Below are 16,784 nucleotides of genomic sequence, written 5' to 3'. Positions count from 1 at the left end.
TTTCTGGTAAGTGCTGTGTATACACCAGAAATGAAAGATTCTGTTTTCTTGCCATTGATCTTTCATGCTTGAATATATACTGCCTTCACCCAGCTTACTACTTCTTTATGTCTCAGAATGAGGGGATAAAAGTCACATTGTTCAGTCTCCCTCCCTTACATGGGCACAGTTACATTAGGTTGGTGTATTTACAATAGTGTAAAAACCTCCTTGCAATAAAAACTCCACATTTCCACTCAGGACTCTGGGGGGCGGGCAGCGGGGAAACCCATATTTTCCATGTACTCCTAAGATAATAATTATGTCAGTACTGCAGGCAAGGTGTAGGATTCAGCACCAAGGAGAGCTCTCAGCGAGTGAGATACAGTGAAACAAAGCACTATTCCTATCTTGAGCAGTATAGGTCTGTTCTATTGGAATCTGCTTCTTGGACTGGATGTATTTACACTTTTCACCAAATATTTCCCAAGTGTCTGCTAACTTCCAGACATAATGCTAAACCCTATGGTCATAGTGGTGAACATGGATTGTACCATCTTGTCCCATGAAGCTCTAGACCTCAAAGAACTAGCACTTTGAAACTGGTTCATGATCTTTTAGGGTCAGGTGTCAAACAGTGCCTTAAAAGTGGACTCATTTTAGTACTTAACAGATATTCATTTGAAGTATTGTTGAAAGGATTTCTATATCTTTTGGCCATGTATCAATATAACCATTAAGTCTTTTATATGTTCAAACAGCTATGATGATGAATGTGAGGAAAAGTGAAGTAATAAAAACCCAGTTAGAGGCTTCTGTACAGCGTCGTTTACACCATATTGTATTGATTCAAGAAGATCACAATTCTTCTAGAATCAAAAGGAGGGGGTCAAAGACCTTACGTATTGATGATGTGATCTTGAGTGGAAAGATCACATCATAGAGGAGCATATTGAATGAGGTATATTGTGGCCATATTATGAAAATATATACACTTCTGTTCCATTTTATCCTTCTGTGACAGCTCCTAATTTATTTTACATAAGGTAAAACTGAGGTTGAGGCTACTTAAATGTTTAACTTTGATGTATGAAACTTGACAGGGAAGAAAAAAAATCATGTATATAGGACAGATTTTCCCATGACTCACAGGGATTTTGTATTGGTTACTAATGCTAATAATACTTGGATGCAAAGACTCATTAAATACTTGTTGTGTAAAAGAATGAATAAATGATTGAATGAGTATGAATTGAGGTGCTTAGGTCTTCCCAGGTGTTGTAGAAATGTTTAAAATATGGTTTATTTAATGACCATAGTTTTTAAATTGTATGGTTTGATTTTTGCACTGGTAAATTCATACGCGAAGTAGAGTCAAGGCCACTTGGATACTGGAGCTGTCTTGTTTAAGCTTAGGAAAGGCATGCCTATGATTTGGTGGTTAGACTGTTGATGTCTTTAAATGGGAAATATGTACACCCCAGAAATTGACAAATACTGAAAATAAAAATACGTTTTGGTTTGGTGCTAGTTTACCTGAATACCACTGGACCATGATGGGTAAGATTTTTTTTACCTTGAGTGACATGACTATCACAACTTTGTAAGTATAAATGATGAAATACAAATGGTAAGGTATAACTGTATATACAGGAAAACTACAAATGAGGTCATCATAGATTGGCTATTAATGTGTGAAGATTGCATTATATTCTTTGGACGAACGATGTGCTTGAGTTTACATATATAAGTTACTTACAGTTGTGATTAAGTTGGAAAAATATACAATAAAGCAGCAGTTATGCCCTGAAAATTTTAGGAAGGATTGAATATCCCTAAAGGCAAATAAATGATGTCAACTCAAGATGGTGTTGACATTTTGTGAAAGCATCTAGACATCCTGAAGGAAGATGAAGTGTCTCAGTATCCTATATGGGCTAAATCCAATATACATTTCTTAAGCTTGGCATACAGTCAGCATTCTTGGGGGGCAGGCCAATACCAAGTGAGAATGAACAATATTTTGTTCAGTGTATCAGGATACATTAAAATATCTTCTAGATACACAATTATGTAGTAGTCTAAAAGGTCAAAGAATGCATCATTCATGAAATACCTGTATTGTATTATTGAAGTTGAACACATTGTGGTTTACTTAAAGGGACTATAATGTATACAAGTTTCAGTCTTCCTTTAAGTTGTCTTTCTGTTCTGAAGCAGATTATACATTTTCAAGAAATCTACTTAAGTGTAAATGATCACTATTTTTGAAATAATTAAAAAAATAAGTTGGATGTTAGGCTGTTGAATAGACTTAATATCCAGAAGTTGCTAGGAAGGATGGAGTCATACAGCATTTTAACAAGTATCTTTAAATCTCTATGAAGAAAAATTACTGGTTTAGTCAGTATTTAACACTTTTGCATATTAAATCTGAACATTCTTGGTTTTGAATCTTAGTGAATGCATATATTTCTTTAGGATACACATTTTGAGGTACAATATCAATAGTGTGCACTGTGCAGGATGTGGGTGGTAGCTTCCTAGCCTAAATGGGACTGAACAAAATTTTGAAGTCATGGTATTTCTTGGGAAGTATCAGTCCAGTTTTTCATAATTGTTACCTTGTGTACCCCACTAGAATAGATTCAACAGTTGTTAACATCAGTAGTTAATATTTTATCATTCTCTCCCCCTTCCCCCATTTCCCTCTCTTCTCCACTCACCTACCTTTTATCCTTTTGCTGAACCATTTAAAAATATATTTCACACCATATGATACCATATGATACTTATCCCAAAATATACATGGTAAATGTCCTAAAAATAGAAACATTACCCCAACTACCTATATTATTATCATACCTTAAGAAAATTAACAGTATCTTAACATTCTCTAATATCCAGTCCATATTCACACTTCCCCAATTGTCTCACCTAAGAATGTCTAATAGATTTCTTTGAAAAACAAAACAAAATATGATCAAGGCTTACAGGTTGTGTGCCCTTGTTGAATATTATAGTTGAGAAAATAGGCTCAAAAAATTGAGGTCGCATACACAATCATGTGTTGTGGCTTGCTTTTAAATTCAGGGCTGACTGGTGCCAAGGCCCTTGTTTACTTAATAGTGTTGTATAAGATTTCTAGTTATTACAATAGAGTGAGTGGCTAACTATACCTGGATGTCACATCTTAGGGAGTTATACTTTTAGGGATGCTTTGGGCAAGAGAGAATTAGGTGGCCGTGATCTACATTGCCTCAGACGGTATAGGGTAGAAATTTAGTCATGTTGAAGCAAAACAGGAAGCGGGTTAAAATAAAACAAAACAAAACACATAGGTGAGAATTCCCAGTTAGCTTAAGTCTTTTTAAGACCTAAAGAAAATGCAAACATTTGTTTTGGGTACTTTGGGACCTTCGCAGTTCTTTGTCCCAGGATGGCTCCTCTTGACCTTAAATGGCCACTGTGGGTTAGTGTCCTATAATTCTAGAGAAGGGGGCTTCACTATTTTTTTTTACCTGGGAGACACCTGTTTGTGTTTTACTCATCAGTGGTGTCACACTGGATAATTTGGGGCTTTCATCATTTTGTGATGAATTTTATTTTTAAACCATAGGATCCTAGTTGTTCATTTCTCCATGATTCGAGAGCCCTATAGAGTACTTTATAAATTATGAATAATTAAGCTATTTCTCTGAGTCCTACCATCTCCTCAGATGTTCTTGTTGTAGTTATTTTGTTTAAATGAGTGAGGTGTTATCTTCTCAACGATGTAAACTTTGTCCATCATTTGTGCCAAGGCAGTCCTTGGTCATATACCACCAGTCACAAGTGGCCTGGTATTTGACATCCATCTTAGAGCAGCTTAAACTCCCCTGGTAAAGCCACGTTCCTACCTACAACTTCCCAAAGCATGTAAGTTAATTTCTTCTGGAATTAATCCTGCTACCAAGTCTTAAAGTCATGGGTAAATACTCATCTCTCAGTGTATAGTCTCAAACTCTGTGTACAATGTAATCTTGATTCCTGAAACTGTCTATGAGAAATAATGGTTTTTCGTCCTTTGTACTTAAGGGACGTGAACTTACTAGGGTTACTTCAGGGCAGTACCTTCATATCACAGGTATGTGATATTTAACACTCTGATTTTTTTAAGCCCAGGCACCCTCCCTTATGATTGTGTGAAGATCCAGAAATCTCTTGACCTGAAGAGATGCTTTTGGGAAAACAGGACTTGGGTATTCTTTCTCCTTTGTGAATTGAGAATTTAGTTTCTTCATCGTGAGGGTGATGGTATGGTAGTTCGCTATACTTCTCAATATTAAAGACTCAAGTGCGAGAATTTTTTATGAGCAGTTCTATTGAAAAAATTAATAGTATTTCAATTTAGGCCTTCTTAAACCAACATATCAACCTAGGATCCTGCAGAAGTAAAATCATGCCATAATTAATAAATAATGGATTTCTAAATTATTATATTTGTATTTAGAAGCCAATATCAATTGGTATAATAAAGCTCCATGGTAATTTTAACTCCATAAGTGTATATATACCCATACTACTTGGTAATCCCGTTGGCCCATGTTAAAAAGAGCTCTCAGCATTCAGATAATTGCAGTGATGAAGGAGTTAACCGAACCGGAAGCTGATGAAGTGAGATGCTGGTAGCAGATGGTGTTGTCAAACAGAAGTATAATTGCATTAAAAAAATCCCTTCAAAATAGTTTCTCAAGCTTTAGGTAACTTAGATGACATTTAACAGGCTCTGGAAATCACTTAAATGGGTACAGAAATAAAAGAATTACAGAGGAAAATGTCACCATCTGAATTTGTCTTGAGTTTTATTGAGTCGAGACATCTGAGGCTCTGGTTAATACTTAGCAACTATTTACAACCCACAGAATAAAGCTTGTCATTGTTGCATTGTTTAGCTCATTTTGTGGGGAAGGTTTTTTGTGACAGTCTAGAGAATGTAATGGATTTAGTGCTCTAAAATATGAAGTCTGTGGGAAAAGAAAAATATAAATTATCTTAAAATCAAATATATAAAAACTCACTGGAGCTTTTAGAGAAAAGTAATTAATGTGATTGGAAACTACAGGAAATAGCCTTTTTTTCATTTTATAGTTTGTCACTATTATTGAATATGGCACAGCAAGAATTAAATGTAAAGTGCTTTCATAACATTTAGAAGCATTGCAAATATTGATGGGGAATCCAAGACTTTTGTTGGGGGGTGTAGGATACGTGAATGTTGAAGAAATAGACTCATAAAAATTTAGACTAGGACATAAGTGCAATTACTAAATGTAACGTAGTTTTACAGGTAAGGAAAGTGAAGCCCAAACATGAACCAGACCTAAAACTTTGATCTGGCCTCAAGGGTGTAAACCTTTTGCAAATATTCAAAATCTAGAAGATTTCAGGGCCAAGCGTATCCATATAAACCAGTTCTCTTGCTGCAAACCTGAGTGTAAGTGAAGCCCAGCATGAAAAACCCTAGGGAGGCAGGAGATGGTACTGACTGAGGGTGTGGGTTTGGGATCAAGTCCTGGTGCTCTGTTTCTTATAAACTTAAATGAGGTTACTTGTCTGACTTTGGTCAAATGTACAGTTATTACCAGGACCCAAGAGCTTCCTTGCAATGGTAGAATTATTATTATTTTTTTATTAAAATTTTTTTAAAATATTTATTTATTTTTGAGAGAGACAGAGACAGAATGCGAGTGGGTTAGGGGCAGAGAGAGAGAGGGAGACACAGAATCTGAAGCAAGCTCCAGGCTCTGAGCTGTCAGCACCGAGCCTGACGCAGGGATCGAACTCATGAGCTATGAGATCATGACCTGAGCTGAAGCCGGACACTCAATTGACTGAGCCACCCAGGCGCCCCACGATGGTAGAACTATTACATGCTGAAGAGGGCATGGTTTTATCTCTAAGCTCTTGGAACCATCTTTTTCATTCTACAATTGTGGCTTGCCCACAGGTTCTATACAGCATTTTAACTTGCTGCAAATACTTTTTTTTTTTTTTTTTTTTTTTTAAACATCACTGATCTGTTAGATTGTAAGTAGCAAAGATTCGGGGCATCTGGGTGGCTCAGTCCATTAAGTGCCCGACTTCGGCTCAGGTCATGACCTCACAGTTCGTGGGTTTGAGCCCCACATGGGGCTCTGTGCTGACAGCTCACAGCCTGGAGCCTGCTTCGGATTCTGTGTCTCCCCTTCTCTGCCCCTCCCCTGCTAATGCTCTATTTCTCAAAAATAAACATTAAAAAAAGCAAGTAGCAAAGATTCTTAGGTTAGGATCTGAACAACCTGAAGAGCTCTCTCTTCTTTTAGGACAGTGGTTCCCAAACAGTGATCCCGGGGCCAGCATCAATATCACATGAAAACTAACTAGAAATACAAGTTATTAAGCTACTCTCCAGAGCTACTGAATCAGGAATTAATTCTAGGGTAGGGAGCATCAAAAACGTTTAAACTAGAAATCTGTGTAAACAAACTTTCCAAGTGATTATCCTAGGGGCTAGAGTACCCTGAAGTTGTCAGCTTTATGTATTCTGATAAATAGGCCTGTAAAACATGTTCAGGTGTGTTATTTTGGTACCGTCATCTAAAAAGCGGTATTAAAATTGTAGAGGGTGCAAGGAGCTATCTGTCCTCTCCAGAGTGTCTCTCTTGACGTTGCCTAGATTATTCCCCCAGAGACTCTGCTGAAATGTCAGGCCCCTATGTTTTCATGGCAACATTTCCTGCCTGCTGGCATGTATGTAGTGTATCAAGGCACTGAGGGGACTGTTAGTTCCTGTTTATTTAGCATCTCCCAGCATGAACTTATCACCTTATTGGCCAACCATGATGTCCTTGGGAATGGTAAGATGGTCAGGGCCCTGCAAACTAAACTATGGCCCAGAACCAGATAGGAGACATAACCCGGCAAGATGGGGATGGGGGAACACCTTCTGTCTTTTGCATGGGAAATAACCTATGATTACTTCTCAGGTCCTGTCACCTGTCATGTTATCCAGCCTATCTTGCCTCTGGAAGGTAAGTGATGGCACTTGTCCTTGATCATAGAGATATGCTTACTTTAGTATTTCTTCTGAAATAAGCCAACGTGAATGACTTCTCAGCATCTCTAGCATATAGGAAATAATAATTTCATGTAACTTTCAGGATCCTGGTGGTCTTTAAAATAAAGTGTTCTTTCAGTATGTTGTTGGAAAATATGTTGCCCAGTTTTCTTTTTTTTTTTTTAACGTTTATTTTTGAGAGAGAGAGCAAGCGAGCTGGGGAGGGGCAGAGAGAGAGAGAGAGAGACACCCAGAATCCAAAGCAGTTTCCAAAGCAGGCTGACATCTCAGAGCCTGATGCAGGGCCTGAACCCACGAACTGCGAGGTCATGTCCTGAGCCCAAGTCAGATGCTTAACTGACTGAACCACCCAGGCACCCCTGTTGTCCAGTTTTCTTAGGGAACATAAGGGTGAATGGCTTACCAGGATAATGTCACTCCAATATTCCTGTCCCTGAGTTCTGTATTCTTTTTGTATATTGTATATGAAGGGATTTATGGCATCTCAACTTCATTTACTCTAGATCACTTTTGAATCCAGGTTTTGGTCAAATAACTGAGAAAATATTTAGAACTGCTCCCAGTTGCTTATGACAACACATTGAATCCAGCATCTGATAATTGCACTGGCATCGATGCATTCACTACAACTTCAAATCAACTTTCTTTTCCTTTGTCTAGTGGCCTCAGAAGCATCCTCATACATGTTCTCTAATTTTCATTCTGTGACTAAACCTTTGCTTCAGGGTCTGATTTTTGCCTCATACTTGTGTCAGCTTAATTAAGTGTTTAGAGCTATTATGGGGCATTTGGATAGAGCATGGTGAAAATTGCATCCCTTTTTAAGATACATGTCACAACCTGGGTCATTATAGGGTCTTCATGCAAAGAAGAAATCACTGAAATAGCAAGGGAAAAAGTCTCCTACCAAGGGAGTCAGGGTAGATGTTGGGTGTTAGGGTATGGTGTGGGTCATCTGCCTCCTCTCATATTCCCCCGTTACAGTTACTAAGATTTCATTTTCTTTTATTAATATTTTAACTTACCTAAAAAGATCTGACAAGATCATCTGCCACATTTCAGCAACCTACAGGATCAAACAGTTTGATTTTCAACTATCTTAACCCTGTAGCTCTGAGAGGTAAGAGATTATTTTATTACAATCACAGAGAGTTCCTGATTTTTTTTACTGCCCATTCCTAGAGCCAAGAACTTCATATTTTGATCTTGTCATGCTATTTCTTCAGGTGGTCCAATACTGTTTGAAGCATACCCCCCACCCCCAGTTCTATAGTGCAAGTTCTTAATTAAAAATATTAGAAACCATATGGTTCTCTCAAGCCTTGCCTTCAATGGGCATATCACTCCAAGTGACTGTAGGAAATAATTTATATTTTTACACTGCATGCCATAGACTGCCAAACTTATGAATCATCATTTCCCTAAGGCCCTATTTTCCCTTTTCTCTGAGGCCACATTGCTTGCTTCAATCAGGTGTTTTAAATGTAACCACTGTAAATCAACATAAGCTAACTTAAGTCCAAAAGGAATTAACTAAAATATATTGGGCAAACCATAGAATCTCTAGAATGTTCAGGGAAACAGGCTCAACTGCCACCATTAGGTATGATGTGAAAATTGTATTGTTGCTCTGGGTATACCACTTGACTCAGTGGCATAGAACTGAGTATTGCTAGAGCCGCCATCACTGTAGTTTTGGGAAAATGGTTCTTGCTGTTGCCATACCCTTGTAGGCAGTATGGCAAGCAAATCTTTAGCTTTGTCAACTGGTTTCCTGTCATAGTTTGTGGGTACATGGATTTATAAAGCCTGGTTTACCCACCTATGCTCTAACTGGGTGAACAGAGAAAATGAGCTTTTAGCACTTTCGTCTTTCAGAGTGGGAAGTGGTAACTCCTTAAAATGTAAAATATATAATATTGTGAGTGACAGTTTTACTGTGAAAACATGGTAACAGGCAAGGATGCTTATTGTATAAAGGCTTTCAACATGGATACCTTGTGTTTTGGACACTTAATATTGTCACCTTTGGTTCTTGAAGGCTGTTTGCTGCATTTCATGGTGCTGTGGGTTTATTCATTTAACAAATATGTGTTAACTGTTTTGTATATATTTCTCCTTTAGAATATCATGACTAATTACCCGAGAAAGACATAGGAAAATACTGCTTACCTTCAGACTGCATATAATCTTAAAAGCATACTTCTAAGCAATATTTATTAAGTATGCATTATGCACTTCGGGGGAGTTAGACACATTTACTTCTCTTTGGGTAGTTCTACTAGAGAGTTATTATCTTTTTTGATAGTAAATGTAGCCTCACAGGGTTCAATTAACTTGTCCAAGGTCATGCAAGTAGGAGAGGGAGAAGTTCAGTTCATTCCAGGCCTAAGTCATGATTTGAGGAAGAGTCCGATCTCAAGAGGAAGAATAGGGCAGAGGAAATACCATGGGATGAGAATTTGGCCCCATATCAAAAGATTCCGACTTTAGTAATGTTGTGGGACATTGGCAGAATACTGAGGATATTGGCAGAAAACTGAGTAGAATTTTTAAAAATTGCCAAGAGTAGAGTGATTCCATGCTGAGAACATGGTGTCTGTCCCCTTTACCACTGAGCTTCCTATAAGATGAAGAAAACTCTTACCATGGCTCAGTAATAAAGGTCAGGTAGGCAGTATCAACAGATTTTCTTGTTAAATAAGCTGGCCGCAGAATGATGTTTTTACCAGTACATGGACCTTCCCAACACACAACAGTTCATTATAATTAACAATCCCATTGATTATTTCTAGGCCTAACTTACCTACTGGGTTGGTGAGTTGGTCTGGGTTATGTTGATTGCCTCAGGGCTTAAGGGTTGAGCCTGCACATGACTGACAGCCCAGTAACCCATTGGGATTTGACCTAAAAAAGCCAGAGACTGGTTGAGGTCAGCAACCACCATTTCTCGTTAAAGAAACACAGGTGCTCTGGTAAGAGGTAGATAGTTGTACTAGATGGATTAATTTGTGGGCTAAGTATTGTGTGGTGGTTGTGGTGATGGTGGTAATGGTCACAGTTATGTTGGTGGTCATGACAAGGGCAGTAGTAGCATCTGGAAAGTATGTGTGAGAGATCTCACCTAGCAGAATAACTTAGCTCCAATAAAATCTCTAGAGAAAATTTACTTAAAAATAGCACTAGAGTGATTCAGCATTTACTAGGTAGAAATACCTCTTCTCTTTGGAGTTTGGAGCTACAGTTATGAGGCCACACTTCTTTCCAGGCCAGTTAGAGTGGGGAAAAAAATGCTTCTGTCCATAATAAATCAATAGCTTGAGAAATTCTTGCATTTTTGTCAGCCGTCTGTATCTTGAAAACTTTTGTACCTTATAGGAGACTCTAAAACTCTATTGCATTATATTCCCTAATGTTAGCTATACACCTACAGCACATATATGTATTTATATGTACATGTCTATACACCTATATTCATTTATATATTCCCATTTAGGCATAAGACTTAAACCTAGATTCTGAATCTTTGGTCTTGGGTGCTATTGAATTTGTATTCTGACTTGCCTGCAAATCATGGTACAGTATTTAGTACAGTGTTTGTATCTTCTAGAAGGCATTGTTGGTGTTTTGTGCCTATATGACAGGTGCATAGAATTCTAAAGAGAACCAGGCTCTAGTGTGCCCCTATTCTGGAAATCTAACAATACAGTGCCATTGTCTGTTTTGGGATTGGAAGGGAATTTAGGGAGCATTGTGGTTTATAGTTGAAAGTTCCTGGCTTGAATCATGGGGCTACTCTTCACTAGTTGTGTAACCTTGATTACGAAATGCAGCACCTTGGCTCAGCCTCTTCATCAGTATGATGGGGTTTATGATTCAACCTCATTAAGGTTGTTGAGAAGACTAAATGAGTGTAGATATTGGCTAGCATGGTATATCTGGCGTGTAACAAATATTATAAAATTCCTAAACTGGAAAGAATATTAGGAGTTGATAATGTAGATCCAGCTTCTCATTCTTCAGATTAAGTCTGAGGCCCAGAGGGATGAAATAACTTACCAAGAGTTTTTACCGAATGAGTGACAGAGTTGGGACTGGACTCTAACTATATTCCCCTGAAAATACTAAGGAAATGAACTCAGTGTCCTCTTGTTACAGAGCAGGTGAATCGTGCAACAGTGCAAAATGGAAGATATTTCCCTTTATGTTTCCAAAGCTGGAAGAAAATTCTATAGTATTAGCATAGCTTCCCAAATCAGACCTTCTCTTCTGAATTTTGGAGTCCATATTTACTACTTGATATCTGAGCTATTTCTTGAATTTCCAGTTAGGAATTTTAGAAAGCCAGAGCTGGCTTACAAAACAAACACCCCCCCCACATTTATTGAGGTATAATTTATATTCCACAAAACTTGGGTCTTTTAAGTATGAAATTCAATGATTTTTATTAAATATATTAAGTTCTATCACCACAATCCAGTTTTAGAACATTTTGATTAATTCATGAACATCCCTTGTACCTGTTTACAGTTTGCACTTCTCTTCCTAAGCCTTGGGAAACCATTAATCTACTTTCTGTCTCAATAGTTTGATTTTCTGGACATTTTGTATAAATGAATTTATAGAATATGTGGCCTTCTGTGTCTGGCTGCTTTGATTTAGCATCATGTTCTCCATGTCCTCCATGTTGTAGCATGCACTGTGTTTTCTTTTTATTGCTGAATCTATTTTGACTTTCAGTATAGGTTCTATTGATGTAACAGGGAAGTGAGAGGGGGGCAAGGAATGGTTTCACTCTCTAAGTTTGTCATCTGATGTGCCTGATTCTACAGAGTTGCCCAAAGAGCAGCTTCCCACAGGGAATTCACCAAGGTTGAGTCCTCTGGCCCTCTTCCCAGGCTGCAGGGAGGAAATGTTTACATCCTTATTTCTGATGATTATGCCACTAAATGGTTGGAAAATTGCCCAAGTAGGAGGCAGCAACTCAGATTCCAGCAGGTTAATAACAGCCTTGAAGTATACATTAGTGAGGGGACAGGGATGCACCTGCCACTGAACTTGGGCGTTTGGGGAAAGGCGTGAATCTTCATGGGGAGGCCACAGGATGGGTTGTGGAAGTGCCACAGCTGGGGGTGACCCTGGCAGGGGGCAGGTGTGTTTTCCAGCTTCTTTAGTTGTGAGAACAAAGTAGTAGTCAGTAGTGGCTCAGTACACAGGTTTGAACCTCAGAGTTGGGTTGACCATGTGACTTCGGACAGGTGGTGAGGCCTCTTGGAGGCTTTGTTTGCTTGTGTGTAGTGGGTATATGGTACAGACTCCAGAGCTGGGCAGATTAAGATGATGCAGACAGAATGCTTAGGATTCTAGCAGCTAGAAAATTTTCAGCAGATAGTAGCTCTTAAGTTTTAACTCCTTGACACTAGAGAGTCAAATATAATGTTCTGTTGACTCCCTAAGTATCTTTAAAATTAACTGGGATTAATACAATCCTACATTTCTAAAATAATAGAAAATTTGAGGGATTAACAGAAATCATTTTATCTTAGAACTCATGAGCTAGTTTGCTTTCTTTCTTCTTCCATTTCCCTCCTCTTCCCCTACCTTCTTCATAATATAACTGAAATCATAATAGAAGTGCAATTCACACAGCTCATATTTATGGTGTCCATGTTAAAGTGTTTTTTTTAAACTTTACTACATTTGTTCTCAATTAAGTTCTAGGGAAAGCTATCATGATTATCCCCATTTTAATATTGGAGGTAATGTGATCTGTCCCAAGCCAAACTTTTCATAAATGGTGGATCCCATTGTTAGATATTGAGAGTGAGATACCATATTAGTCTTCTTGGGATACTGTAACAAATTACTATTAGGTAGGTGGCTTAAAACAACAAATAATTTGTTTTTCACATTTCTTGGAGGCTAGCATTCTGACATTAGGGTGTTGGCAGAGTTGATTCCTCCTAGAGGTTGAGGGAGAATCTGTTCCATGTCTTCATTCTAGCTTTTCATAGTTGCTGGCAATCTTTGGTGTTCCTTGGCTTGTGGATATATCACTTCAGTCTCTGTCTTCACATGGTGTTTGTCTCTGTGGGTGTGTCTTCTGTGTTTCTGTGTCTGAATTTCCCACTCCTTCCTCTTGCAGAAATACCAGTCATTAGATTTAGGGTCTACTATAATCCAGCATGGCCTCATTGTAACTAATTGTATCTGCAGAGACTTTATTTCCAAATAAGAACACTTTTGAGGTTCCAGGTGGATATGAATTTGAGGGAGGGCACTGATCAATCTTATAGATTTGGAAACAGTCCTCAGTAGAACATGAGACACAGGCATTTAAATAAATATTGGTGCAAAGTTTAATCAGTATGTTAGAGAATGAGGATGGCAAGGAGGGGATTCTGGGCGGAGACCACAGCTGGAGCTAAGGGCTGCTGTGTCCTAAACAGTTCTTGTTGAGTTGTTGAATTGCAAAGTGAATACCAGATGAGTTTTGAGAAATGGAGGCCCTTACATATTCACCAAAGGAGTAGAAGATAGTAGAGCCACTGAGTATTTCAGAGGTTGTCAGTGACTTGGCTTATAAATCATGGAGAGGTCACCTTCTTTGATTTTGTTCATTTATTCGTAAACTGGGTGGAGTCAGGAAGAAAGGAGATTGAGCGAGCTCAACTGGTATACCCAGAGGAGAGGTGAGGGAAGAATAGATAGGGAGGGTTGGAAAGGACAGGTTGCCACATGAAGATGCTGGGGTTTGTACTTAGCCTTCTTGAAGAAGAACATAATTTGATCTTTTAAAATTGAACTCTTAAAACAGAGATTGGTAGCAGCTGTCTGTTGGAATGGAAAGCATATGATGCAAGCCCAAACAAGAATCTTCTATAAAGGTAAAACTCTACCAAAATATCACCTTAAGAAGGATGTTTGAAACTAATAGGCCAAGAATAACTGCAGCATTTTATAGGTTGTGTGGCAGTAAAACCTTAATGAGTGAAGAGCCTGAGTTCATGGATGGGGGAATCGCAAGTCCGATTCCTACTCCATTATCGGACCAGAAACTGCGGGAGTAAGCTGGATACAGGCAGCCTTTATGGAGGAATGTAGTGCCAAGCCAAAAATTTAAGCCTGGGAGAAGAGCACAAATAATTCAATGGATCCCAAGTAATCTGAGAGAGCAGGGACTGTGTCTGCCATGGTCGTTGCTGTGTCCCTCGTGCCAGAGAGTATCAGAATTTAGCAACTTCTGAGAAGGTTTTAAGCATAAGGGAAAAAGGACAATTCAGAGATTCTTGCACAGCCTGGGGCAGGAAAGGGCAGAGATGGTTAGTGTGCCGATGGGCCTCTACCACTGGTGGGTTTAAAGATGTTGTTCATCTGGACCTAAATTTCTAATCAGAATGCCCACATCCGCCTGGTGTGTTGTGACTAGGTGCTGGTCTAGCTTACCCTTGCTGGCGGTGGCTGGCCGTGGCACAATTGCATAATTGCTCCATTTGCCTTGTTCTTAGCATGTAGTCCTGTCTGTACTCAACACTCAGATGCCAACCCTGCTACTCTTTTTTTCTGACTGCATGTTACCTTTGGATTAGAGTCACAGTTTCTTTTCTCACTGGAGGTTTGTCTACCTCTATTCTGATCCAGCCATGCATACCTAGAGCCTTGAACCCACTCACAAGGGGTCCAACACCTGAGCAGTGTCTTTACCTGGGTATCGCTGAACTCAGGAGTGTGACTTAGATAAGGACTGGAGAACAGTGGGAAACCAAACTAGGTCCATGTAGTAGAGAACTAAACAAAGGAGCCAGTTCTTGAAGGAAAAGAAGAGGAAGCTACCGAGTTTTGGAGACATTTGAACACAGTCTTGATTAGTGGCAGTTTCTGTTCACTATCTCCTTCATGTTGAAATAATGAGAGATCAACAATCCCCAAAGTATAACCCTCGAAAGCACCGTAGGCCCCGAGTTTTATGAAAAATAGGACCACTTCATTGCATTTCATTAACACATTCATTGAATTATCTTTTCTTCAGTCTCTGCCACATGCAATGTGCTGGGCTTCACATAGGCAAATATAGAGAGGACCTGGAGTTGCTGTTCCTTCTGCCCCACAGAACTTAATAGGTTGTGGGACTCATGAGCTCATTACACTTAAACAAAATACAAGGCAAAGAAAAAAATGGAAAGAGTGACAGAGACCATACCAAGTAGAGGGTTCCAAAGTTGAATTTGAAACCCAATTGCATTATGCCTTCCCTAGCCAGTTGACCTAAAGTGCAGATGGGGCAGGGAAGCAGTTTCTGTTGTCTAGAATTCTAGATCAAACCTGCCTTTGGCCTGGCCTGGTTGTGTAGTTGGCAGTGCAATTGCCTGCCTGCACCTCCAGACAACTGCTCTTCAAACTTACCCAAGTGATTGGCAGAATCCTGCAGTTGGCTATTCTGTAATTAACCCTGCTGACAGCTCCCTAGGTCGTTCTCTGGGCAGGTGGCTTCCTCAACAGCAACTCAACAGGATATCCTCTGCTCCACTCCCTTTGAGTGCAGGAGGTTCTGTTTATAAGCTGATCTGTCCCTGAGGGAGATTTATTCCATCCAAAAGCAAGGAGGGATAAGGGCCTTGTGCAGATTTTTAATCACTGAAACCACAAAATGAGAGGGACAGGGACTCGTTAACTTGCCTAATTTGTCCCCTGGGGTCCATCCAGAGTGTTATCTTTGGTACAGTTGTCCATTCTTTGCTTGCTGAGCCCCAAGAGTTTAAACTCCAGAGCTCTATCTCCAATGTTTCTTCCTGCCTGTTTACTTTCCCCTTTGGCCCTCTTGGCATTTAATTCATTTCTATAGCACATGTTGAGTATCTCTTATTTGCTGAGCACTTTGGAAGGTGAACTAAGACACAGTGCTTGGTCTCAGATTGTTCACATTATTTTGCCTGAAGCAGACCTTTCTTTCTCTTTCCTTCTGGCACTCTTGGCAGATATTTGGAAGAGCAGGAAAAATTGCTTCCAGTAACCACCTCCACTTCCCAAACTCTGTAGATTTTTATTATAGTATTTGTATATGCATATTTTTAATAAACTATAAATATGTAAGAAAATTTAGCATTGGAGTCAGAAATTTCATGTCAAGTTATAGATTAGGTATGTTATCTCTGTGACCTTGACCTCTTTGATTCTCATTTCCCTTAAGTATAAAATGATAGGGCTGGTCTGAGGATTAAACTAAAATAGCACAAGGCAGCAGCAAGACAGGTCCTCAGGAGATGCCTGTTCCCCATTATTTCCTCTCTGTCCTCCTAGAGAGAGGGATGACATTTTGTCCATTTTTTTTTTTTTTTTTTTTTTTTTGCCTTTCACTAACTGTCTGAGCTTTACACATGAAAGGTGCAGAGTAAAAAAGTTCTTGTTGATGAAAACAAATGAGTAAATCGAATGAATGAATGGCAGACTATCACCTCTTTTCAGAGGCAAGGCAAAAGGGGGAGTGAGTATAGTGGGATTTGGGAAGATGGGCAGAAGGCAGATATAAAAGAAGGCTTTTCAATGTGGAGTCTTGAAGGACATCAGTTCACCTAAGCTTGAGAGGTAATGAACCCAGGAGAAAGATGTATGGAGTGGTGAGTTAGTGCTGTCTGGCTACAGGAGGACCATTTTTTTAGAGACTTTTGGGACAAGATCTGTTGAATAGTGAAGCAGGCAGTTTGTGTGA

Source organism: Neofelis nebulosa, chromosome 11, assembly GCF_028018385.1.
Source record: "Neofelis nebulosa isolate mNeoNeb1 chromosome 11, mNeoNeb1.pri, whole genome shotgun sequence".
NCBI lineage: Eukaryota > Metazoa > Chordata > Mammalia > Carnivora > Felidae > Neofelis > Neofelis nebulosa.
The sequence above is the reverse complement of the archived record's forward strand: the minus strand, read 5'-3'. Positions refer to the sequence as shown.